Source organism: Anser anser (genome assembly GCF_964211835.1).
Source record: "Anser anser genome assembly, chromosome: 3".
NCBI classification, from domain to species: Eukaryota; Metazoa; Chordata; class Aves; order Anseriformes; family Anatidae; genus Anser; species Anser anser.
The window spans coordinates 19,841,595-19,867,512 of NC_139722.1; the positions used below are offsets into that span (position 1 = coordinate 19,841,595).

Consider the following 25,918-nt stretch of genomic DNA (forward strand, 5'->3'; position numbering starts at 1 on the left):
GGTTTTTAATTTAACTATGGTATGCAGAGAGATCTCCATTAAGAAAATGTGTTTAGCTGTTTATTGTTAATAATATATCAAAATAGCATTATGTTATACATACATACACATGTGCTTCAAATTAATTTAGAACTCAGTATTTAAATTTGTCTTCAATGTACATGTTCAATATTATACATCTTTATAAGCAACATTCGTTTTCTGTGCATGAATTTCTCACACGTTTTGAAAAATTGTTTAAGCTCAAGAATGCATTATTTTTTCTCATGTGCTGTACATTTTATTTGACATATTTTATACAGCAGCCTCTATTGTAAAACGGCTGATGTTTTGGCCATCTGAAGAGAGAGGTGTTCAAACTAGTGTTAAATTCTCCTGAAACCATTAAGATTTTTTTCACTATTGACTTTTTCAGGTTTTAAAGCACTTGTGGTGTTTATAGGAATACATATTTAGCACCAAATCAGATAACCGATTTGTAGTGAGGATATTTGTTTTTAATTAATTAAATTGAAATTATACAGTTGGACTTTATGATTTCTATATGTCCCTTCCAACTGAATTCTATTCTATTCTATTCTATTCTGTTCTGTTCTGTTCTGTTCTGTTCCGTTCCGTTCCGTTCCATTCCGTTCCGTTCCGTTCTGTTCTATACATTTGTGGTTAAGGCATTTATTTGAAAGATGCAAAATATAAAACAGTGACATGTTTGTCCACTCAGAGTTGGATGTATCATTTTTTAGCAGAAAATTAAGCTTAGGGACAAGTCAAGAAAATGCAAAACTAAAACAAGAAAGTGTTGTGCCTGATATTAAAATTCTTTTGAATTACATTTTAAAATATGAAACATAAAATATTTATATTCAGATATTTTTTTCTAATCCTTTTTCACTCATAAAAATGGTAAGGTAATGTTTTTGTGGTTATTTGAGGGATTTGGTTAAATTGGAGCACTGATTTAGAGGTAGCCAAAATGATTCTTCTTAAAACCGCTAGTGACTTCGCATTTCAAACCATGTTTACTTTTGTCCATTTTCTCCACGTAAATACAAGCTTCATCAGTAATTAATGAATAGCACCAAATCCTTCTTCACAAATTTCATGAGCAGTCAAAGTTAAATGACATGATTATAATGGCCTTTCTACTTACAAGATTGTTAGGTACACGCAGCTAGCATGCAGTTTTCAAAAACAATAATTTTGAAACCAAACAGAAGGAAACTCTTTAGCTTAAAAATAAATAAATAAATAAATCTTATGAGTTACACTAACTTTCTCCTATGTCTCAGTGTTTGTGTAACATCACTCTTTCGAGGTAGGGGGAGTGAATAGATGTAAGGTTTAGAAAGATTACATGCAGTTTGGAGACATCAATTCTGTATTTGCTTTCTTGACATGATTCTGGTATGTCAGTACACGAACAGACTGAATCTCAGAGCTGTTAATTAAATGAAATTTTGGGGCGGATGCGCAAAGAATAAAAATTGGAAATACATCAAAAATTCATTTTTTCTAACGACTAAAGAATTTGTAGGGTTTTTAAGTTGTTTTCTTGCCACGCTGATTATCAATCCACGAATCAAAATATATTTAACTAATATATGTCTTATTTAGTGTAAAACCAAATTCTTTGTTGAAGCTTACAGCATACTCGTTTTCTGAAATAGGAATATATATTTTTTTAATCTTGTCCAATCAACACCTAATAATTTTAAGTTTTTGAAAGAATTTATCTTTTTCTTCTTTCTAATTTTCTTTTTGGGTGGGAAAGATCCTCCAACATTTCTTCCAAGGAAATCAGACTGTCTTAAAAATTTCATGTGCTGAGGGAATTGCATATCTTGAGTGATGCCTAACTCAATTCCTTTTAGGCCTACAGAGCATTTTAATGAGGTTAAGACCTTTCCATTCACAATATCAGACTAGCTCATTATGAGAAATGAAATGTATTTGCTTCCACTAGATGCATTCAGAGTTCTCTAGCATTATTCTATTTATTTATTTTTGTAAGATCTTGAAGTCTCTGGAATTTCTGGTTTTGCTTTGGTTTTGTTTTGTTGTTTTTATTTTATTTTATTTTATTTTATTTTATTATTAAATTTATTTTATTATTTTATTTTATTTTTTATTTCATTTTATTATTTTATTTTATTTTATTTTTGTCAATATAATTTTATCTTTATAATACCAATGTGACTGTGAAAATGGTGTTCAGATACTACATTAAATTTGAAATGAAATATACAGATCCTTTCAAATTTTCAGACAGATTCAGGAGATGAGATGTTCTGCTGACAAAATATTAGGTAGAAGTTAAAGGAGAGTTTTATCATATGTTTTGTACCCCATTTAATTATAAAAGGGCTGCTACTACGGTTCACAAGTCTAAACCATAATCCTGTAATGCTACGCTTAGCCAGGGAAAGAAGCAAAACTTATAAGCCATTGAGGTGTATCAAAACACAAGACTGGTACTAGGATAAGAAAATAGTGGTAACAGCTTGTTGCATCATTTCCATCTTTTTGAATTTTTCTTTGTATCAAGCTTTGTTGTAAAATGAAACTTTGCATGGCAGTGAATACTTTGCTGTCAGCTCTGAAGTACAGGGCTTATTTTAGCTTGCCAGACGGGCATGTTAACAAGTCAGCTAAGACGGACAGGCTGCTCTGCAGGGCAGTTTAGGGCAGAATGGTAGGATCTCTTATATTAACTTGGAGGGAACATCTTTCTCCAGTGACTGCATAGAAAGTTCAAAAAGATTAGCATTCCAGTCTAAGTGCCCGAAGTTAGGTAGTATTAAGAGCAGTGTCATATCTTTTTATTATTATTATTTGTATTTTAGCAATAGCTAGAAACTTGAAGCTATCATGGATCCTCTAGCAGCAGCTATGATGCACTGCCTAGATGTTAAAGTTTACAAAGTAAGATTTTAGTACCTGATGTATATGTTTGCAGTCACCAAGGTCAACTAGAATACCCACAGTTCATGGAGTTAAAGAAATGTATATATCTTTGTGGCAAAAAAAAAAAAAAAAAAAAAAAGGCAAAGGTGAAAGATATGGGGGTGGGAGGAGGGACACACAGAGCCATTCAGATAAATGTGAAGACATGAAAAGATTTCATATCTTAGGAGTGAAAAGCAGAGGCTCTTACTGGACCATGCTCCTGACACTGCTTATTTTATTCACTTAGTAGCTTTTCAGGCCCATTGTGGAGCGCAGCATAATAATGAACAGTACTCTTACACATGCAAAGCTGTGTATAATTTTTGAAGAATAAACATGGTCCAGATCCTTGAACACTTAGTTGCGAACAACTTATCTGGTTATATTGCAGTTAGCCAAGGCACGCTAGGACAGTGCTCTCAGAACCATGTTTTCAGGATGTCTATCAGATAACTCTCTGAAGAAAAATATAAATATTTCAATGTTCTTTCCTTGTGATTAGTCGGAAGTTAGCCAGTTTCATTAGTAAACTTTAAAGACAAAAGGATTCGTATTCTATGTATACAACTATAAATGCAAAAGTCCAACTTCTGATCACAGAAGTGGATTTACAAAAGTATCTGTAAGATACACAGGTGAAAATCCCATAGCTACTCTAAATTAACTGAGCATAAACTGTGGCCTATATTATTTGCCAAGTAGATGTGAATGACAGCTTTGGAAGTATTACGCTCTACTGTGTTGCTATGCGTTTATTATTTACAACAAACAAAAACAAAACAAAACTAAAAAAAAAATAAAAAGAACACAAAAAAACACACCACATCATATAGCAGTAGATATCTAAGGTTTGTCAAGTAAATAGGTATTTAGATGCATCATAGAAATTTTAACTAGATTCTATGAAAACAAATACTTATTATATGCAGTGGCCTATTTTAAAAGCATCTTAACGTTGTCATTTAATTTTTTTCTCAAATAACAAAAGCAATTAGATTCTGTAATGGATTAATCACTTGCTAAATATGACGTTCTTCAGAATGAAACAAATTTTAACAAATAAGAGGCCAAAAAGGAATTTTAAGCTCGTAGCTTGGCACTATATATATTAATTTAGGATTCTTTTAATGCATACATAAGTGTATTTGAAAGCAGATAAAACCACTGAACAGAAATTCAAGATAAACACAATTTTAGTCTGAAACAATATGCATCAAATTTAAGTGAAGAATGAATTGTTAAGGTCAAATGATAAGCCTTTCTAATTTAAAATAGAAATACTTTTAGAGCTCTCAATATATCATGAATTTGTTTCCTGAAAATAAGAATTCAGGTAAAATAAAACATCTTAAAGACTTCATCTGCCAAGGAATTTTGCATAACTTTTCTCCCATTCATATTGCATGTATATGTGTGGTGGTTTTTTTTCATTAATTACTGATACAATGTCAGGCAAAAATATGCAAGCCTCAAAAGTGAGGAGGGATCTTAAAATAATGTTTGGATCTATAATGTATGAATTGTCCCTAGCCTTATAAAACATATAATATTTTAATTTACCACCATTTTTTTTATGTCAGCCAGCTCTTTGTTGCTTTGCAAGGCTGTTTCTACCTATCACATTATACAGATAGAATTTTGATCATCTTTTAATTTTTAAGCATGAGATTTGTCACTTGATACACTTGATTTACTTAAATTTATAAACAACTTAGAATTTAGCATTGTTCTTCTGATCAGGAAAAGCCCCACACACCCTTGTATTACCTTCGCATTATATACTGTACTTAAGTCATCTATATTTTAGAATAGAGTGAGTGAAATAATTCAGACTCCCAAACTTCGAAATTAAAAGACTCAAATCTCTCTCTCTTATTAGAAAATTATTGAATTTCTCTGGCTTGTTGTGCCATATTTCTTATTCAAATTTTTTCATTTCATATACCTTTTCACCCACCAGTTTGATTGCCATGGCTGCAGCCGTGGGTGAATAATTGCCTGTCTTCACAGGAGCATGTTCTGGAGCTAAAGTCGAGTGCTTGCTTCCTGATGTATGCCTCATTTGGATTCTGCCGACAGCCTAGGGGCTGTATTATTCATGCCTTGACAGATAGCACTCACTAAAAGCATTGGAACAGGGCCAGGTACTGGCAGAGAGATAGTGGAGCATTGCAACTTGCAACTGAGAGGAGCATCTATAATACAAAAAAGAGAAATCCTCATACCTCCCTTTTACTGGTCTCACTTTGATGGAAAATTCATTTTCATCAAAATAAAATACCCTAAAAATAAATACATTTTTTCTAAACCACGCTTGAAAGTTTAACACAATTTTCCACATTTAATTGCAAAGCTGATTTTAATTAGTAAGGCCCTGCATGTGAAAAATGAAGATTCACTTGGGTGAGTGTAACACATTGCAGTGTCTGCTGAATGCTCTAATTAATGTATGGCTGCTGTACAACAGGGTGCACTGTGGGATATTTATGAAAAATTCTGTGCACGCAGACAGTCTATCTGTATTTTAGTTCTTGAATCCACAAGAATAAATAACTTTTCCCCCTTTATTCTTTATGAGGCATCATTGTGCATGCCATTGCTCCATCCATAAACTTTATGGCATGCCTGTCCTTTTTACTATTTGTCAACGATATTATAAATCAGAAGCCAGGACATACATATTTTAACATTAATTTGATAGCAGAGCATGGCTGCATACTGTGCAGAACCCCAGGTCCACTGATGCATTTGTGTTGAAGCCTAACTGCAAAACAGTGAAGTCCTTATTGTTCCTTCCTTTTTTGATGCTGTGAAAAATCTCACTGAATGCTGGAAGTATAGACAAATGCATATTCATTTCTCTCAAAGCTGATCACCAACCTTTAATATAATGTTAAATAATGATAAAATGATCTACTGGATATTTACCTGAGGACGAAAAAGTACTCTGGCTCTGCCTAGGCAATTTAATTCTTTCATTTAATGGTATATTTGCTAAAGATTTTGGTAAGTAGTAGTAAATACCAAGAATAATACTATAATTGTATTTTATACAACATAATTCACCATTCAGTATTTGTAGAAGACGTTAATAAATGGAGATTCACTGCTTTGTTAAATCCAGCTAAAGAGAAATATATAAATAAATGCATAAATAAATAAATAAAATGAAAGAGCATAGGGATTTTTAAACAGAACACTGCAAACAATAAATAAATGTGCTGACAGAGAATCCATAATGTATTAGAGTTCTGTATTGGCTGCTGTCTAGATTCAGCAATATATTCTTTGTCTGATTGTTGATTAATGATTAGAAAGGTACAAAGTTGGGTCAACCAGATATACACCAGCAATTGGTGTGTGGCTCTGCAAGCTAGTGGCCATTACCTAGAGCTTACTACATAAAAGAGCCACAGCTCAATTTCTCCTACCACCACATGGATTGGGAATAGCAATTTCAGTGGCAGCAAGTCTCTTCATGTGCCAGGAGTACTAGCGTAATAAAGCGGGGGGGGGGGGGGGGGGGGTGGATAAAAATCAAAGGCAGAAGAGTGTTGATCCAACAGTACGAGCACATAGCAGATTTTGGATGAGCTTTCTGTAGTGGGTCTCTAGGTTTACATGTTGCTCAAGTGATATGCTCATTTTCTTTGAAGTGGTGGGTGCTGGGCATAATTCTCATGCAGAAGTCCACTCACAGCCACAGTGTTTTCTGTGGAAAGGTCTGTATGGAGATGTTGCCATCAGCTACAAAATAAATGAAGAATATGCAGAAAGTATGGGAAAGAAAAATAAAAAATAAAAAAATCAAAAACAACAACAAAAAATACATCCAGTAATAGGAGAAGATCCTGAAAGTAGCTATACATATTTTTCTTTGCCTATGGGAAATTTATTTGGTTGGCCTGGTAGCTTTGCTGAGAACATTTGCTCTCTTAGGAGCGAAATAAATTGTTTAAGGTTGAATAATTTGTGTTTTTCATAATGAAAATGAGGATCTACAGAGTCCATTCACACATGATGGGCAAGACATTTCATCTGCCTATGCCTCTGTTTCCCCACTTGTAAACAGGGAGAGAATTTCAGGCATCTTAAGATGTAAAGAAAGAAGCATATATTGGGCCCAAAAATCTGATATTTATTGAATATTTAAATAAAGACTTTTAAGTGAGCACTGATATTAGAGGAAGTCTAACCTTACATTTCAGTACTTTCTGTATCAAAAGCTTTTTCAGGAGGATATAGCAAAAATAACTGATTTGTAATGATAATGACAATTTTACATTTAGAAACAACTATAGTTTCCCTATTCCATACTTTGTGAATTACTTCTTCATATTTTGTGAATTACTACTTCATGCTTTTCTGTAAAAATGTTGATTCTGAGATTTAGAAAGCTGGGAGTATCAAGACGTTTTTATTGTTGTGTATTTTAGTGATAACACAGTCATAATTATTAGCCTTACACTACATCAGAAAATTGTGGAGCAACATTGGACACTGGCTTTTAGCATACTGTAGAACTGTCTACATCCTTCTTATCAACAGTTTTTCTGAGCAGCAGCATAGTTATTGTATATGTTGTTGAGAAATGGTGTGGATTGCAACATCTCAAGTCAGGGATTTGGAGACAGGAAAAGGTACTGCTCGATACTGGCAGCTGGGTAGACACAGAACCCAATCTTATTCCTTGCTTCAGTGTCCTCATCAATACAACTAGCAGAGATGACTTGGAAAATAAAATTATCTATAGGTGGCACCTATGCTATCAAAGAATACTACATTTTATTCTCCATCACAGTGGAAATTATCCGCATTCTGCCAAAAACCTTTAAAAAAAGTGGCAGAGGAAGTCAGATATTTCTTTCAAGTATTCAGATCTTATGAGATCAGACACCTCAGTGTTACCTGGACAAGCAAAAGATTATAAAGAAACTAAGAAATAAAGAAACCTACTCTAATATGAAGAAACCAGATATGAAGGTCTGCATGGAACTTCTGCACGGTCTTAATCACTAGATCTTGCTAGCAGAATAGTCCATATTGATGGATATGTAGAGTCACAAAGATGATGAAGAGTCTGGAGTGTGTCACCTACGAAGAAAGACTGAGAGAGCTGGGACTGTTTAGCCTAGAGAAGAGAAGTCTCAGGGGAGATCTTATTAATGTTTATAAATACCTAAAGAGAGGGTGCAAAGAGGATGGAACTAAGCTCTTTTTAGTGGTGTCCAGCACCAGGACAAAGGCAATAGCCACACACTGGAACACAGGAGGTGTCATCTGAACCTCAGGAAACACTTCTTTACTGTGTGGGTGACGGAGCACCGGCACAGGTTGCCCAGAGTGGTTGTGGAGTCTCCCTCCCTGGAGATCTTCAAAAGCCACCTGGACATGGTCTTGGGCGGCTGCTCTAGGTGTATGGGTTGGACTAGGCCCCCCCCCAGGGGTTCCTTCCAACTTCAACCATTGCTTGAATTTGTGAACAAGGACAGAAATGAGGCATAAAAGAGTAAAGAAGTGAGAAAATAAAAACAAGCTCATAGGAAAAAGACAATAAAGAATAGTTGTTGGTTGTTGGATTTTTTTTTCCTAAAAATAATGATGTGTCTTTAAAGACTTACACTGAAGTTCTTCAATAAGTTGAGACAGTTCTTTCAAAGACATCACTTCTTATTAGTGGTTGGTATGAAGTACTGCTTCTAGTCGTGTCAGCTCAGGACAGGGAAAGGAGAGGTACTCCTGAGATATCTTTGATAATAAAACTAAATAAATATATCCACAGTAGAGAATCAAATGCCCAGGGGTTAAATACCTCCTGAAGACATCTTTAGCACTATACAGCTTAGGACACTCTGTAACTTTAATCGGATGACTAGACCTCCCAAATCAGTCTCCTGGCTATTCACCTGAATCACCTTTCCAAGAAAATTTTGAAGTTCACTGATTACATGAAAAGGGATTGCAGAATCTAATGCCTTTTTGTTATTTGCAGGGATCAGCAGTGCCACACTCTAAATACGCTTGGTATCGTGGAGAAGCAGTGTAATGTCTAAGAGAAAATACTCCTGAGAAAGAAGTTAGGCCTGTGTTTTAAACTAAGTTTGATTTATGATAAAATTTTCATCCTCATAATGTCTCCACAAGAAAATCTTACCCATGTTTGGCAAACAGGAAATAGGCATTCAGAATAAGTGCTAAAGCTAAGAGCTAAACCTAAAAGCTGTCAGGAATTTGACTTCTCATTTAAGTCACCCAGTGGTGACCCTCAAAAATGGACCCTCAAAAATCTTCCTCTAATTTTGTGTCTAACTCTGAAGTCAAAGTAGACTTGTATAGAACTATACCGCAAACATTAATCTTCATAAAATTTCTGATATTCTGCTAGGAAGCATTTATTTGGGCACCCTGGTAACTATCTTGTATTAAATCCATAACAAAACTATTACATCTCCAATCTCTTATCTTCTTGTTTCAGTGTAGCAAGTGTTTTTAAAGTCCTCCAATTTGTGATCTGTACAAGCATAGCACTCACACACTACTTTATGCTTTGTCAGTAGGAGTTAGAACATATAGAATCATAGAATCATAGAATATCCCAAATTGGAAGGGACCCATGAGGATCATCAAGTCCAACTCCTGACACTGCACAGGTCTACCCAAAAGTTTAGACCATGTGACTAAGTGCACAGTCCAATCGCTTCTTAAATTCAGACAGGCTTGGTGCAGTGACTGCTTCACTGGGGAGCCTGTTCCAGTCTGCAACCACCCTCTCGGTGAAGAACCTCTTCCTGATGTCCAGCCTAAACTTCCCCTGCCTCAGCTTAACACCATTCCCACGGGGTTCTGTCACTGGTGATTACGGAGAATAGGTCACCTGCCTCTCCACTCCCCTTCGCGAGGAAGTTGTAGACTGCGATGAGGTCCCCCCTCAGCCTCCTCTTCTCCAGGCTGAACAGGCCCAGTGACCTCAGCTGCTCCTCATACGTCTTCCCCTCTAGGCCCTTCACCATCTTCGTCGCGCTCCTCTGGACACTCTCCAACAGTTTCATGTTCTTTTTGTACTGTGGTGCCCAGAACTGCACGCAGTACTGGAGGTGAGGCCACACCAGCGCAGAGTAGAGCGGGACAATCACTTCCCTCGACCGACTACCGATGCCGTGCTTGATGCACCCCAGGATACGGTTGGCCCTCCTGGCTGCCAGGGCACACTGCTGGCTCATATTCAACTTGCTGTCAACCACAACCCCCAGATCCCTCTCTGCAGGGCTGCTCTCCAGCGTCTTGTCGCCCAGTCTGTACGTATAGGCAGGGTTGCTCCATCCCAGGTGCAGGACCTGGCGCTTGCTTTTGTTAAACTTCATGTGGTTGGTGATCACCCAGCTCTCCAATCTGTCCAGATCTCTCTGCAAGGCCTTTCCACCCTCATCCGAGTCCACAACTCCTCCAAGTTTGGTGTCGTTGGCAAATTTGCTCAAAACACCTTCTAGTCCTACATCCAAATCATTTATAAAAACATTGAAGAGGACTGGCCATAAAATGGAGCCTTGAGGGACCCCACTACTGACTATATATCTCCCATCTTCTGGGAACTTCTGTTGATAATAAAGAAGTTAATATATCAGGATGCCTTTTTTCTCTCTTTTCTCGATCTGTTTTTGTTTTATGGACAATAATATATGCTAAGGGAAGAGGGAAGGAGTTCTGTCACTCTGAGGACAGAGTTGCAAATAGACTCTCTGGATAGACTCTGGAAACTCTGATTCCAGTCCCAGTATTAGCACTTCGTATAAAAGACAGACATTCATCTTAGAGAGGAACAGAATGCAGTCTTGACAAGATAGCAAAGAACATGTGAATGTTGTATTTTGCATGAAGTATTAGCAAAGTGCATGCTCTAAACCCAGATTACTGTAAAACATCCTGAGTAAGCACTCTCTGACATGTAGAATGAAGTTTCAGTTACCCCTGGCAAAAGAGTGAAAACTGAAAAAAATGAACACAAATTTCTCACACATTCCTGTATAATGGTTAAAGCTGGGATCGTGATTCCTCCTCTGATCATCTCATAATGAAAATTAATCCGAATTCACCTCTGTTTCTGTAAGGAAAAAGGCTTAAGGTACTTAATTCTATGAGTGGAAATCCCCCAGTTCAGGAAATAGATTCCTCCATTCTAGATTACAGCATCTAAATTCTGCTGGGTGTTAAGTGCTTACATTTCCCTAGGTATTAGGACAGGAGCAGACATACCTCACTTGGATGTTAAAATTCTGCTGTGCAGCTCTGCATAAAAACTGAGAGCTGTAATGCATTCATTCCCTTGATAAACCAGCAGTTCGTGACTCTTTGCTACCACATGAGAAATCTGCGTCACAGTAAGAAGTTGAGTCATGCCTCTGAATTCCACTCCAGCGCTTTTTGCTTTAGACCATGCAACTCATATTAAAAGTTCATTTATACAAAGATTAGCAAATGATTATATTTGTTATTGAGTATGGGCAGTGACAATAAGAATAATGTGCTAGAATTACTGATGTGCTGTATAATGTAGGTCTTGCATGGTCATGGTTTATTCTAAGATCATCAGTTAGGATTGATAGTTTCTTGGCTCTTAATAACCATAAGGACTATTTCAGCAGAAATGGACAAACAGACATCTCCAAGAATACTCTCTCTGACATGAGTCTTATGGATATTTTCCTGTTACTGGTGAGCACAAAAAAAAAAAAAGGGGGGGGGGGGGAGGGGGGGATCTGTCTCAGAGAATTCTCTACATATCCTCTACTTTGTAAAGGGAAGTAGCAGATAAAATGTCCCAAGTAGTAGATGGATGGCTGTTCTGCAGCCCATTTATTACAATAACTGTATTTTATGCTCACAAAACTTTTTGAACTGCTAATTTCAAAACAATTCACAAATGTTAACACAGGAGCCTCAGTGCATTTTGTGATGTTAAGTATGCTATTTCAAATGACACTAAAGGTCATATTGCTTATGATGTTGTAATACGTTCGCAATAACACATTGACTCACAGGACTGGTCATAGAAACTTTTTACCAGTGCACAGTTACACTAAATAACAGTTTGAAATGGGGAAAATTGGGAAAACAAAACAAAAAGAAAAGATTAACTATCTCTCTGAAAATAATTCTGACAATGTAATTGTATAATTTATTTCAACAAAAGGTTTGAAATTAACATTTCTGGTTATTAAAACACATACACTTAGCTATCCTTTTTAATTCCATGTGATATAAGGTATTACCAGCCTTACAGTCTTCTGTCCCTTCCACAATAGTGAGCTAAAAATTTGTTTTAGTGCTACTGGCAAGGAAAGCGTATTTCTGAGTCATAGGACAGTCTCTGCAGCACCTTGGTGTTCCTTGAAAATACTGACATACTCAGAACTGACGTGCCCTGGCTTTGCTTAACTTGTGAGACTTAAAGAAATCACAGAGAAAGATGGACTCAGAAACTGAGTCAGAATTATAAAACAAATATAATTTCAGAAAGAATGCAAATAAATTCTGATTACTGTGTTAACTTCATATCTTAGTATTCAGTCTTGCTGCTTCCAGTTGTTAAAAGGATGTAGGAGGAAGGACTGAACAGTTAAAATGGCATTGACTAGAAGTGGAACCACTTGTTTAAAATGTCAGAATTTAAGCAGAACTATACCATGGAGAAAACATTCAGCATTTTCCATCTACTATGATTTTAATTGATCAATTAAAATTATTGCTGTCAGATTTAAAAATCACAGCCTATTGGATAGCTTTGGCAGAACGACATCAGAAATATCATGGTTAATTTAGATTTGCTAATAGGACTTTTTTTTTCACTTTTTATGTATACTATGGATTAAACTGATCTTTTATGTAAGCAAGAATGGAATTTCATTCCTCTTATACTAAGGCACGCTTTGTCTAGTTTACAATTACTTTGTTCTAGAAGTCTGTAAAAACAAGAACTCCCCAAGAAGACAAAAATTTCTTGGTTGTTCTGAAAAAAAAAACAGAACTAGTATCAAACTCACTATTTTTTAACCTATAGTGAAATTTACAATTATCTCATTCAGAGACAAAAGATTTACCTACTGGTTATGTTGCAGTATAACTTTGCACGATAACAAAGAATTCAAAGTGACATGTTATCTATGCACATACAGAATCACAGCATCACAGAATAGTTGAAGTTGGAAGGGACATCTGATGTCATCCGGTCCAACCCCCTGCTCACGCAGGGACAGCCAGAGTATGTTGCTCAGGACCATGTCCAGGCAGCTTTTGAAGATCTCCAAGGAGAAAGCTTATCCCTTCCTTCAAAACCCTCTAGGTATTATGGACACTAAAATATTTTCTGACACCTGCCTCACCTTCCATTTAGAACACTTTCCTGTTAATTACAGAATGAGAGAAAAAAAGTTTTCCACCATTAAATTTCTGCATCTGATTTCACAAAAAGCATTTCAACAACAAAAGCAGAATATAAGCTCAAGCTTCTACAGCACCACTTAAATAGACCTTATATACTGAAATGTAAGAGAAAGATCCTCAAAAATCCTGAGTCTGCAGTTGATCAAGCTTGTAATAGAAAACCTATTTATGTATGCCCAGAGGTGCAGCCAGCTTAGGAGAGCTGTGCTGCTCAGTGATTTTACATGCCAGAACATTTGAAATACGCAGGCTACATGTACCTACAGCAGCATCTTCTGATCCTGTAGAGGCAGTAGGCTACGTCTGGTCACACTAACATGCAGGGGACAACACTGATTTCCATAGACAGCATAGCAGTCACGTCCCCTTTCTGGACCAGCAATGAGAATGCTACCTCAGGAAACAAGATACTCTGTCAGTTTCTCCATCGGCCTGAGTGGACCCAAACACAATGCTAATTCCCAAGCCAGAGTCATACCAAAAGGGCAACAGATGACAACTGGCTAGGATCAGATTGCTTTCTGCCCCTTCTGTGGGCTGGAAGGAGTACTAGGTTTTCTAGGGAGAACAGAGAGAGAGAAAGCTAGCTTAATGATTAAACACTCCTTTTGAGTTACCACATTTGGAGCTGTAGCAGGTTAATTGACTTCCAAAAAAAAATAAAATAAAGGAGTCTAATGTATTTTTGACAATTGTTTCAACCTGGGTTGTTAAAAAACAGGCAGAAAACAATACCGCACTGTCTGTATCTAAACACACAGCAATAAAGTAGCATCCGTACTACAGACATGATTTGTGTAGCTGCATTGGAATTTGCCTTTCTGGATTATGAGTCACATTTTCAAAATGATGCCTAAGTGAGAATTGCAAGTAGATATATGTCAACAAGAGACAGAGAAGTGATTACAAAATCATTCATATCATGGTGCTTTATATTTCTTAGTGTAGATATACCACAGTCAGCATGCTGGCTATAGTGACTCCCATGCTTATGTATCTATATATTCTCATTGGGGAATTTATTCACTAAGGAACTTAGTCATCTAAACTCAAGTGCTTTAAAGTTAAGTGTGATGACATTTAATGTTGCCACAACTACTCCCGTTATAGATCTGTGCCCCAAATTATATAGGGACCATTTTTTCAAGTGACTAACAAATTGCTAACTGCCTTTCAATGAGACATAAACTTTAAATATCAAATGCATCAAACTATTCAAAAAATTAGAAGTAGTCATTGAAGTGGTATATATTTTCTAAGAACGTGCCTTTCGTCTCTTAAAACTTAAAAATCCGTTCCCTTTCCTGCCATCTTCCTGTTACATGCTTGTACTTCCAGATATTTCCCAGTTTTACTCTTTGGTCCTTGGACAGTACATCATTCTGGGCCTTTCTTTTTTCACTCACTGATCCTTGCTACCTTTCCTGTCTGTGCATCTTTAAAATTGAGCAGCTGAACCTCAGAGAGAGATAACTGCTGCATTTCCCCATGAAATGTAGCCATAGGAGGTATACCGGCAGCAGATTTTCAATGGAAACTGCCATTTCCACCCACAACCCAGCTGCCACATTTAAATCATGCTGTGTGGGGCTTCTACTCCCTTGGGAGGCTATTTTCATTTTCCTTCAGAGACTTTTCTACAGTCTAATAGAACTCACTGTCAGCTATAATAAGTAACATTATATACTGTAGTATTTTTTTTTTAAATTGTGATGTGAGTCAAGTTGGAGCTTCAATATCCTGGACTGGAATGTGATGGAAGAGGGAAGGCCATTTAGGCCCATCTAGGTATCTTGCTTTTAGAGTCATGTGATTAAGCCAGTAGGTAAGCTTTCGTTTTTAGAACAGAGTATTTCTAATTCTTCTAGTCATGAATAAACCTTGAGGGGAAACAAAAAATGAACTGAGCTTAAGAGAGACAGTTTTGTCCTTGAGTTTGCCAATAGCACGAGCCAATTTCTCTAAGACAGAGGCCGCACCTTGAGTACTGTGTTCAGTTTTGGGCCCCTCGCTACAGGAAGGACATGGACGTGCTCGAGCGAGTCCAGAGAAGGGCGACCAAGCTGGTGAGGGGTCTGGAGAACAAGTCTTACGAGGAGCGGCTGAGGGAGCTGGGCTTGTTCAGCCTGGAGAAGAGGAGGCTCAGGGGCAACCTTATCGCTCTCTACAGTTACCTTAAAGGAGGCTGTAGAGAGGTGGGGGTTGGTCTGTTCTCCTACGTGCCTGGTGACAGGACGAGGGGGAATGGGCGAAAGTTGCGACAGGGGAGTTTTAGGTTGGATGTTAGGAAGTACTTCTTTACCGAAAGGGTTATTAAGCATTGGAACGGGCTGCCCAGGGAGGTGGTGGAGTCACTATCCCTGGAGGTCTTTAAAAGACGTTTAGATGTAGAGCTTAGCGATATGGTTTAGTGGAGTACTTAGTGTTAGGTCGAAGGTTGGACTCGATGATCTTGAGGTCTCTTCCAACCTAGAAATCTGTGATACTGTGATACTGTGACCTTGTATAGTAGTGGAAATACTACCTGCAGGACTCCCTGATACTACAACAGTGCAACCACCATGTGTTGCAGAAGGTTTGGTCGACTAGTTGACTAGTTTGGTCGGTTATCAGCACAAGCAAATATATGTCTTTCAAGCTGTAAGTCGGGGGCAGGGGAAGCAGGGGGAGTGCAACAGCATCCTCTCTGAGGATAATAATACTCCCCAGTAACTACTTTGTACTTGCACAGGGTAGAAAAGCTTAACCCATTATATTTGTGTCTCTTGAGGTATATGCCCCATTACTGCCACACTGAGCAAAAGTTAGGACAGGACAACTGTGTGGGTCTAGAACCCTGAATTACTCTAATGCATCTCTGACAGAAACTGCTAATAGGGACTGTTGAAAAGTAAGTTATACTAAAATAGCTGTATCCAAGAGGGCTACAAGATACTACAGCAAAGACCATAAAGTCTTGGTTACTAGTTTGTGCTTATAACCTTGCACACAGTAGTAAGCAGGAAGGCACAATGGCTAGTATCAAAATTTTGTCAAAGCAAGTATAATGATAAAGGTATTTTAGAAATTCTCTTTATGCTAAACAGATTTTTATGTGAACTTTTTTTTTTTTTTTTTGGTTTAGAGCCCACCAAGAAAGAAAGTATCTTTAAAGATAATGTAGGGGGTAAACTTCTAGCTCTCTCATAATCATATGTTTTCTAAATGCATATTAATGATGGTGAACATTTTTACAAAGAGACTAATTTTAGCTGCAGCTCCATAATGCATAAAGTACAGGGAATGCTGTCATTTCTATTCTGTCTTAGAATAATCATGTTTTCTCTGTACTACAGAAAGGCACATTCCTTTTTCTTTTTCAAAATAGGGAGATTTAAACATCTCAATCCTCTAACAACCAGAATTTAGAATATTTCACACTTGAATGACTCCTAACCAACCATGCAAGACAAAGAGCAGTGTCCTGTAGCTTATGCTGGAGGTGAGAATCCAGTACATAAGTACTGAAGTGGTTGCAGCTTGTATCATTTTGTTTTTGTCATATTTTTTTTCTGTTGTTTCAGATGTTTACTGATGACAGTCACATTCTTGCATTAGAAGACTGGTCCATAGTATTATTACTTTCATTGTCTGTATTCCTTAGCTGTTAGCTTTTTGGATCAAGTCAGATACTTATTGCTATAGTTACAGGAAAATTGGTGTATCCTATTTCTTAATTCTCTGCCATATATCTTTCTTAGTTAAAATTAAGTTGGGAGCTAGTGCTATTGTGTATTCATGTAGAGGTAACAGAAAGAGTATTCATGATAGAAATCAGTAGCTGATAGTCTCATTATAGTAGCCTTACATTAGAGATGCAGTAAATGACAGCATACACTGTTACTCAATACTTAAGTACATGCTAGAATGATAGTTTGACCTGCTGTGTTGTTGTTAAATATGATCTATCGAGTCTGTGTCTAAGGGTGTTGATTGTACCAATGTGTATCTAGCTGTGTTGTTAAATGATTGACAGTATAACAACATGAATCGCCTTTGATTTCCAGCAGTTTATTCCCCTTGAATTTTGAATGCTTGAACTTAGAATGCTGAATTTCTTAAAAGCAATTGCTTTTAACATTTTGGAATATAAATGTTTCATATTACGTCCAAGGCTCAAACATCATGACTATGCAAAGATCTGTTGTAACAGACAGATGCACTCTTATAGCATTTTCTAACCCTTTCAAATTGGTGAAAGATTGATTCTGAACTTTTCCCATATTACAACATCACGTTATCATGAAAAGAAAAAAAAGAATGGGAAACTGCCTTGCCCTCTACCTGTAAACAGAATTGTCATTACCACTGAGGTTGAAAACATAGGATGAACACAGATCTGGACATCTTGGCAGCTCTACATACTGCTTTGATTTAGCTCAAGGTAGCCAATCTCATTTTTATCCGTGTGTAGAAAAATAGAGTCTCTTCCTTCCTGATGTTTTTATTCTAGTTCAGATTTCTGAAATAAACATGAAATAAAGTTTACGATTTGACATTAGTGCAGAAATCAGTGTTCTTTCAGTTAGTGCAGAAATTGTCACTGGATTTGCATGTTTGCATTCTTACACATCAGAGTCTTCAGAATCAATAGCCACTTAGCAAAACTTGATTATCTGCATTTCATCTAATGAATCAATATGAGTCATTAAACCTGTTCTCTTTGGATTATCCTAGTCTCTTTGGTCATTCCCTGTATTCAAGGGTCTGGCAATAAGAAGTAGTCTCTTGCGACTTTTGGCTCTTAAACACACAGTTGAATTGGGTATTTGCCATTCTAAGATTAGAGTGCAGCTACAGATTTGTTTGACATTAGATCAGGCAGGTATTTTTGAAAGACAGACGAGATATAGGGAGGAGAATTATTCATGTTCTTATATGATAACTGTGTAAAGGAAGTAAGCTGAATTTAGTTTTTCTCTTTATTAAAGTATTGTGGTGCTTGTTTATAAAATCTGCTAAGTACTATATTTGTTAGGGATGAACATACAGCATTTAAAATAATGAGAGGGTCTAATGGGATAGATTTCTCTCATATATCAGATTCCTCTGTGGTAGAAATACAAACTAAATCTAACTCCCTTTATTTTCAGTGGCAAGAGATAGGCAAAGTGTCTAAAAAAGGTGAGATGAATTGTCTCCCAGGAAATTCCAGCTTCTCTGCATTGACTACAAAGGGAGCTTGACATGTACAGACTTCAGTTTTAGAAGTCTAGGGGTAGGTGACATCCATGACATCATAAGTCATGGGGCAATCAGATATTATATTGATTTATTTACATAAATACTTTTGAATAATCTACAACTGCAGGGCATGTACTTTGCTAACCCGTGCTGCCACATAGGCTTTCAGTCTTATGATTTGTTACATTTGTTTTTCACATCTTGCTTTAAATGAGCTCTCCAGAGCTGAGATTTTTCCAGTGTATTTGTACAACACCACTACTGTGCCTTATTTTTCTTCAATGAACACCTAAGGGATTTGATTAATTAAATAAAACTATTGTTTAAATGGGTCAATTACTGCAAAACCAAAAGTTTCACTTCAGTTGTCATGTCCCAAGAGCAGAGAGACTTTGGTGATGGACAAAATGATGTATCTGGAGGGTAGATGAGCCAGTAAGTTTGCCACTGTTCATCATGGAGTTCAGTTACACCATTTTGGGGTTTCAGTGAATTAGAATGGGAAGGTGCCGAACATCTAAGATGCATAGGATCCGGTTAAAGATCTTCATGTAGACTTAAGTTACTGTCTGTATTGACTACATCAGAGATAGTCTGCTTTGTTTTGTTTAAAAATGCATATTTCAATATTAGAATTTCCTAAAACAAAAACAAAAACAAAACAAAACAAAAACAAACAAACAAACAAAAACTTAAAGTCAAGCTTGGGGCTCCATCAATTAATTCATTTCACTTTTGTCCTGTGATTCTATGCTCCTGTGATTACTCCCAGGCAATTTTTGTAATGCTGCTTTTTAAAAAGTACTAATTCTTCTTTAGTACTTATTTAGTTAAATTGTGCTATACACATGAGTAGATCTGTGGCATATTTGTGGCTACTTATATGCTTAAAAAGGCTCTGATGTGCAAAACAATTGAGTTGGCTTTTAGAGCTCTGTGAAGTAAATATCACATCTGGTACCTTTACATTTGAGATCCAGCATGCTTCTGGATGCTTCCGTATATTTTCTTACCGTTCAGTAATGGAGTACACAAATATTTGAAATTCCAGAAGGAAAAAGGGGATAATCAAATTCTCTACATTTCACCATTCATATTGGTCATGCTCATACCTGTTCAGGTATATTAATAATTTTCACTTAACTGCAATACTATTATATACACGCCTAATCTGTACGACTAAAGTGTAGTATTTTGACACTTTATACATAGAAAGCATTTTTTGCTTTTAATAATCTGATTTATTGAACCAGAAGCAGAAGCTCATAGGAAAGTCTGAAACACAGCAAAGCTGCAGAGATGAGATAACCGTATTTTAAATTTCATTTTTTACTTTTTATTACAGTTTAAATAGATAAAAACATATTAATGTGGTCCCACTTTTAGAAAAATATTCAGGCATGTAAAATGTGGATGGGAACACAGATTTTCCAAAATACTGACTCTGGATTAGTGCCTGACTCCCACTGAAAAGATAGGGGTGAGGGCAGTCATTCTGTAAGCAGTATTAGATGTTATGGTGCTTGCTAGTGCAATGATTGCAAGAAGCATGCCTGATTCTGGAACAGTATTCAAGGCTCTGGCTCAGTTGCCAGCAGGTTCCTGGAAAGCAGATTAAGGTAAATTAGTCTTCTAGGTTGGGATTCCTAACAGGCAGGGTTCAAAGAATTTTAATCCAGCCAGTTGGAAGCACTAAAACCAATATCCTAGCTCTGTTTTGTAATCTGCAATTAGCCATCTCTGTGAAATAATGACTCAAAAAAATGAATGTCCATCTTGAACTTTGACTTGTTGCTTTTCCCCTTTTCTCTTCTGTAGCTTAGTGGTTAGTGTGCTGGACAAAGTTCTTTACCCTTCCCAGCCTGGGAATATTTGAATCAATACCTCCCATGTTCCATGGCAGTACTTGGGCACTACGCTGGACTTCTCTGGGGTAGAGAAGTCTCCTGATCAGTACAGCCTAGAAAGCAAAAGTAGTTTCCCAGAAGGAAGTTTGACTGTACTGCCTCAGTTACCACTGTCCACTGAGTTTGCTGCTCATGCCTGTAGTAATTTGGCATACTTTAAGCAATCAGTTGTTCAAATGGGAAAGGAAAATTGTCCTCAGCTGACAGACTTTATTCTTGCAATTGAGTAGGCAAATTGCTAGACTGGAGTAAATCTCTTTTTCTGAATTTATGATTCTTTCATTCCCATCAATTCAGTGATCCAGATTCAATGACAGTGCTACCACTTCTGCCTCAGAATAGCACATAGTCTGCTGGGAAGGGCATCCTCCTGAAGTGCAGGGAGTGTATGTTCAAGCCATAGGGTTTCGTGGAGTCTAAATACCTTATTTTCTGGTCAACTGTTAACAACTGATAGTATAAGTCCTTTAAAGCCAAAGGTAGTCACTGCTTTGAGAGTGATTTAATAGGATGCAGTTTTATGCAAGTTAATTAGCTTTGCTCATTCTCTGAAGACTTGTTAGAAGAATTATCTGCAAAATTCCTATTTTCCAAATACCCTAAAATACTTCATCTGCAGGTATGGATTTGGAAGATATATAGACCAAACCAAAAATAATACTTATGGCATTCAGTAGGACGTGTAAGTGCTTTAGGAACTTTCTGCCTGTAGCGTTAAGGTAAAGTCTGCTTCCAAACTCTTCCTAATTTCCTATCCTCAATTGTATACGATAAAATTCCACCTCGGTACCAATTCATATGCTTAAGTGCTTTATTAAGTGTTTTTTGATAACCTTACAAGATGTCTATAATACATTTTTAGGTTCTATTACCTACCAAATGTTATGTTTTACATTAAAATAAATTCTGATGTGGGAAAAAAAAGAAAAAGGGGAAAAAAAAGGAAAAAAAAGAATGACAGCACTTTTTCTGGAGTTACTTTTTAGCTTGAAAAAAAAAAATCTAAGCTTTTTCAAATTACTAAATCAGGAAAAAAAAAAGGAAAAAAAATCCTCTAAAATACAGTGTTATTCTGATTTAGGGCATAATATTGCCATCATCTTATTTTCTTGAGTTAGGTATTATAGCACAAGACTTCTGAAATAGGAGATTCAATAGAAAAGAGATACAAATTTAAAAAGAAGACTGGTAAACATGACAAATAGTAATCGCTTTATCTAAATTAGGTATTTAAATTGACTGAATTATTACTTGTCACATATGCTCCCTTTATAATCCATACAGGGAAACAGACACTCTAAGTGGAAAGTTTCCTCCAGATATAGGTGTCATGTCTCACATTTCATATGTGAGGTAGCATGTGATTTAGAGAATATAAATCAATAATCTGATTGAGAAAATTTCCTGTATTTCTCTGATCCTATACAATTATAGTTAAAGATGTTTAATTATTACAGTTTATAAATAGTAACCATACTAATTATGTTGCAAATTAGTAAATTAGTAAATTAGTAAAAAATTACATTAACAATCAAGTTCAACTCTGGGAAAGAAATATGTATTTTCTGATGAAAATATGTCCTCTTGAAGCTTATCACTATGAAAGTCAACAGTGTTCTTTCCACAATAATTATTCATGATAGATTTCAAAAAACTCAGATGACTGAGACATACATTCAAGAAGTGTGGAATACTCAGAAGTATATTTCAGGAAACCCAAATATATATTGCACTGAAAGCCATGAGAACTGAAGAGTGAGGGGAAAATAAGACAAACATAGCTGACCAGGGAAATACTGTGAGCAATAAAGGAACGGATAGAGGCATACATGACAGATAAATCAATGAGGTCATTGCTTTGAGCAGTGATGAACAAGTCTAAAAAATAAGCAAATAAGGGAATGATCACAAAACAAAATTGAGAATGGGGAGAAAATTACAGGAGCTATAAAGACAAACAATAACAGATTTTACAAATATATGAGGAACAAGAGGTCAATGAGACCTCTTGTAGTCTCTGTATGTGATTGCAAGAGGAAGTCAGTGACAGATGAAGCAGAAACTGCTGTGAAGCTGAACGCTTCCTTTCCCTCGACATGCTCACCAGAGAGACCAAAGGGAAAATGCCAGAAACAGAGAAGTGTCCTGGAGGCAGAATCTGAAAAATTAATGAAACAAAAGCTGATAGCAGAACAGGTTAAAAAGTAAAAATAAAATAGGACAGCTAAATAATAGGTTCTAAGTTTGGTGTCCTGTTTCCCAGATTTCTGAAAGACTTGAATAATATTTTTTCAACAGACTCTGAGGTCTATAGTATATGAGGTATATACAAGGTATATGAAGTTTATAGCTGAAGAGAAGGACTCCAGTGCAAAACAGTATTTTAAAGGTTTTATGAGAATAATACAGGCAATGGTAGCTTTATAAACTACAAATCCAAGCACTGACAAAAACAAATTCAGGACTGTAGACAAAATAGGCAGCAGAATGGTACAAATTAATTGGGAAAGAGTTTACAAAAGCTGAGTCATAATTAACTAATATAAGTGATTTCCTTGGAAAATTGTCATGTTCCTTAATACCTAAGTGTTGGTCCTAACCTTTAAAATATACACGTCAGTTCATTTCTGTTAGTTGCTGATGTAGCCTCAGTTGTAAATCTGCATGTAAAGACAATGAGAATAGATGACTGAAAAGCTGAAGTTAAATTCACAACTTTATTTGAACACCTATGTTACAAATAGTTATTTAATCAGATTTATTAAAGTAGTAAACAAGACCAAGCAGCTAACCCGCACTGATTTCCACCGCTGGTTATGCCCAGGTCTGAATCCTGAGTAAAGTCTTCGATTCTCACATACTTTATAAAATGTTGTGCACAAAAGCATAAAGCTGTAAAAAGAGATAACAGATGACCAAAACTGGTAATGTCAACTTCTTTCTACTTTTGACCAATAATTTGTATTCTAAAAGCCATAGAGTTGTATTTAGATGCAAAAATTAAGCACTTCAAATCAAAGCAGATGGAGTTACCCTACCATCTTCTTCCCCAGTCCCCAGACTATTAGAAATTTTAAAGGGCACTCTTTGGGGCCACTGCTAGATGAACAGTTTTCACAGTTTAATGATCTTAGTCAAAGACTGTGGTAGGTTGGGACTAGTGTTCTGGCTTTAATGTGACAGAATTCAAGTTTGCATCATCTCCAATGGTCAAACATTTTCACAGCTAAGCATCTACTTTTGCACTTTAGTCTTGATAGTTTTAACTCAGAGCTGCCTAAAGTGTCATCTGCACCTCTTATTCTGATATGCTGGGAGAAGAACTGACTGAATGGTACAGCTCAAAGGGTTGGAGTGAATGGGACTACATCTGGCTTGTGAACACACTAGTGGTGTTCACCAATGCTCAGTGTTAGGGCCAGTTCTGTTCAATATTTTTATCAATGATCTGGATGCATACTTAGTAAATTTGCTGAAAATAATGAACTGTGAGGTGCTGTTGACTGTCTTGAGGGAGAAGAGGCTTTGCAGAGCGACCTAGGTAGACTGGAGCATTGGGCCATCAGCAACAGCATGAAATCCAACAAGAATAACTGCTGGCTTCTACACTTGGGACTGAGTAATGCTGAGCACAGGTACACACTGGGAGATGAGTGGCTGGAGAGTAGCCCTGACAAAAGAGGAATCTTGGCATGACGATTGACAGTAGGCTCAAGATGAGACAGTAACTTGCCGTGGGGGCCAGGAGGGCAAACTGTATTCTGGGGTGAATTAACACAGCATAACTAGCCAGTCAAAAGGAAATTCTCCTGTTATATTTAGTGTTGGTGAGGCCTCACTTTGAATATTGTGTGCAGTCCCATAAAAAGCATGTTGAGGTCCTTGAAAGTGTCCAGAGGAGGGTAACAAAACTGGTAAAAGAACTGGAAGGCATGTCCTCTGAAGAGTGACTGGGGTCACCTGCTTTTTTTAGTCGGAAGGTTGAGGGGTGACCTCATTGCTCTCTACTTCTTGAGGAGAAGTGAAGAGGGAGGTGCTCACCTCTTCCTCCTCGTATCTAGTGACAGGACATGTGGGAATTACTGAAAGCTGTGCCAGACTAGCCATTAGGAAAATATTCCTTACCGAGAGGGTAGTTAGACACTGGAAAAGGCTTTCTGAAAAGGTGGTTGATGCCCCGTGCCTATTTATGTTTAATAATTGTTTTGGATAATTCTTTTAAGGATATGTTTTAGCTTTGGATCAGCCCTGAAGCAGTCTGACAGTTGTACATGATCTTTGTAGGTCCCTTCCAACTTAAACTATTTTATTCTGATCTGTTGTATTCTGTTCTGTTCTAAGAAGGTTATAATAAGAGAAAGAAAAGAAATGCTGGAGATAGTTGGGGCTAAGCCTACTCTCATCTTTGAAAATAAATATCAGGGTTTTATGAAAATATCACTTAATGATACTGGCATTAAAGAAGCTATAATAAGGGTAATATACATCACAAGGAGAAGGAACAAAAACCAAGACAAGAAAGCAAGACACGTCCACTCAATGAATGTTATCCCGTCTTTTTAAAATGCATTGAATTGATATGCAAGTTTCTAACACCTGCATGAGGCCCAAGCTGTGACCTACACCTGTTTTCCAGGATTGCAACCTGCTGGGCACCTAACCGAAACAGGTTCCTCTGTTGCCATATGGACGTTTCCCTGGGCACTACATGCATGTTGAAATTCTAGTTCTGAGGAAAAAATTGCCTGCCTTAGAAGTCAAAGCTCCATATAAATAGTTTAGGTATGCAGTTCCTGAACTCCTCCCATAGCACCAGGGGATGCTCCAGAATAAACCTGGAGTGGTCAGAACTAACAGCGCTCCTCTTTTTCCACAAGCTTTAGACACTGTCTAGACTGAGGGAGACTGAATTCCTGTTTCTGCCCTGACTGTGATAAGGTGGGATATTCTCCATGAAAATCATTTCTGCCATTCCACTCAACTCTGAGCAGCTGAGTGTTTACTAAGAATAGGAGTCACAGGGCAAGAGGCAGGACAGTCATATGACAGACAGCAGTAGTGTGGAGCTAGGGACAAGGATTTCTGCCTAACATGTAGGTTTTATGTTGAAGCATCTTTAGGTAGAAACAAATATAAAGACAAAAAAAATAAAAAAAGAAGCTTCTGCCTTCCCAGGTTTAGGACACAACGGTAGTAAGGGTTTGAGATTTTGTTTGCTTACTGTGTATCAGACTTAGTTTCTTGGAGCTCTTCTTTTAGAAAGGGGTGCTCTTCCCCAGGATATGTCATGCTACCTGCTGGTTGGAGCTTGTTCCTAGGATCTGGAGCATGTATGGGGTCTATTCCCCTTCTAGCCAACACCACTAGTCCTGAACTTCTGTGTTGATTTCCGGAAAATATGTATT

The 25,918-nt window shown here is 36.9% G+C and overlaps 1 protein-coding gene across 32 annotated transcripts in view; it reads left to right on the forward strand.

The window, feature by feature from the left end:
* Positions 1-25,918, forward strand: part of MYT1L (myelin transcription factor 1 like) — a 330,562-nt gene that overhangs the window by 199,154 nt on the left and 105,490 nt on the right. The gene's annotated exons all lie outside the window — the stretch shown is intronic.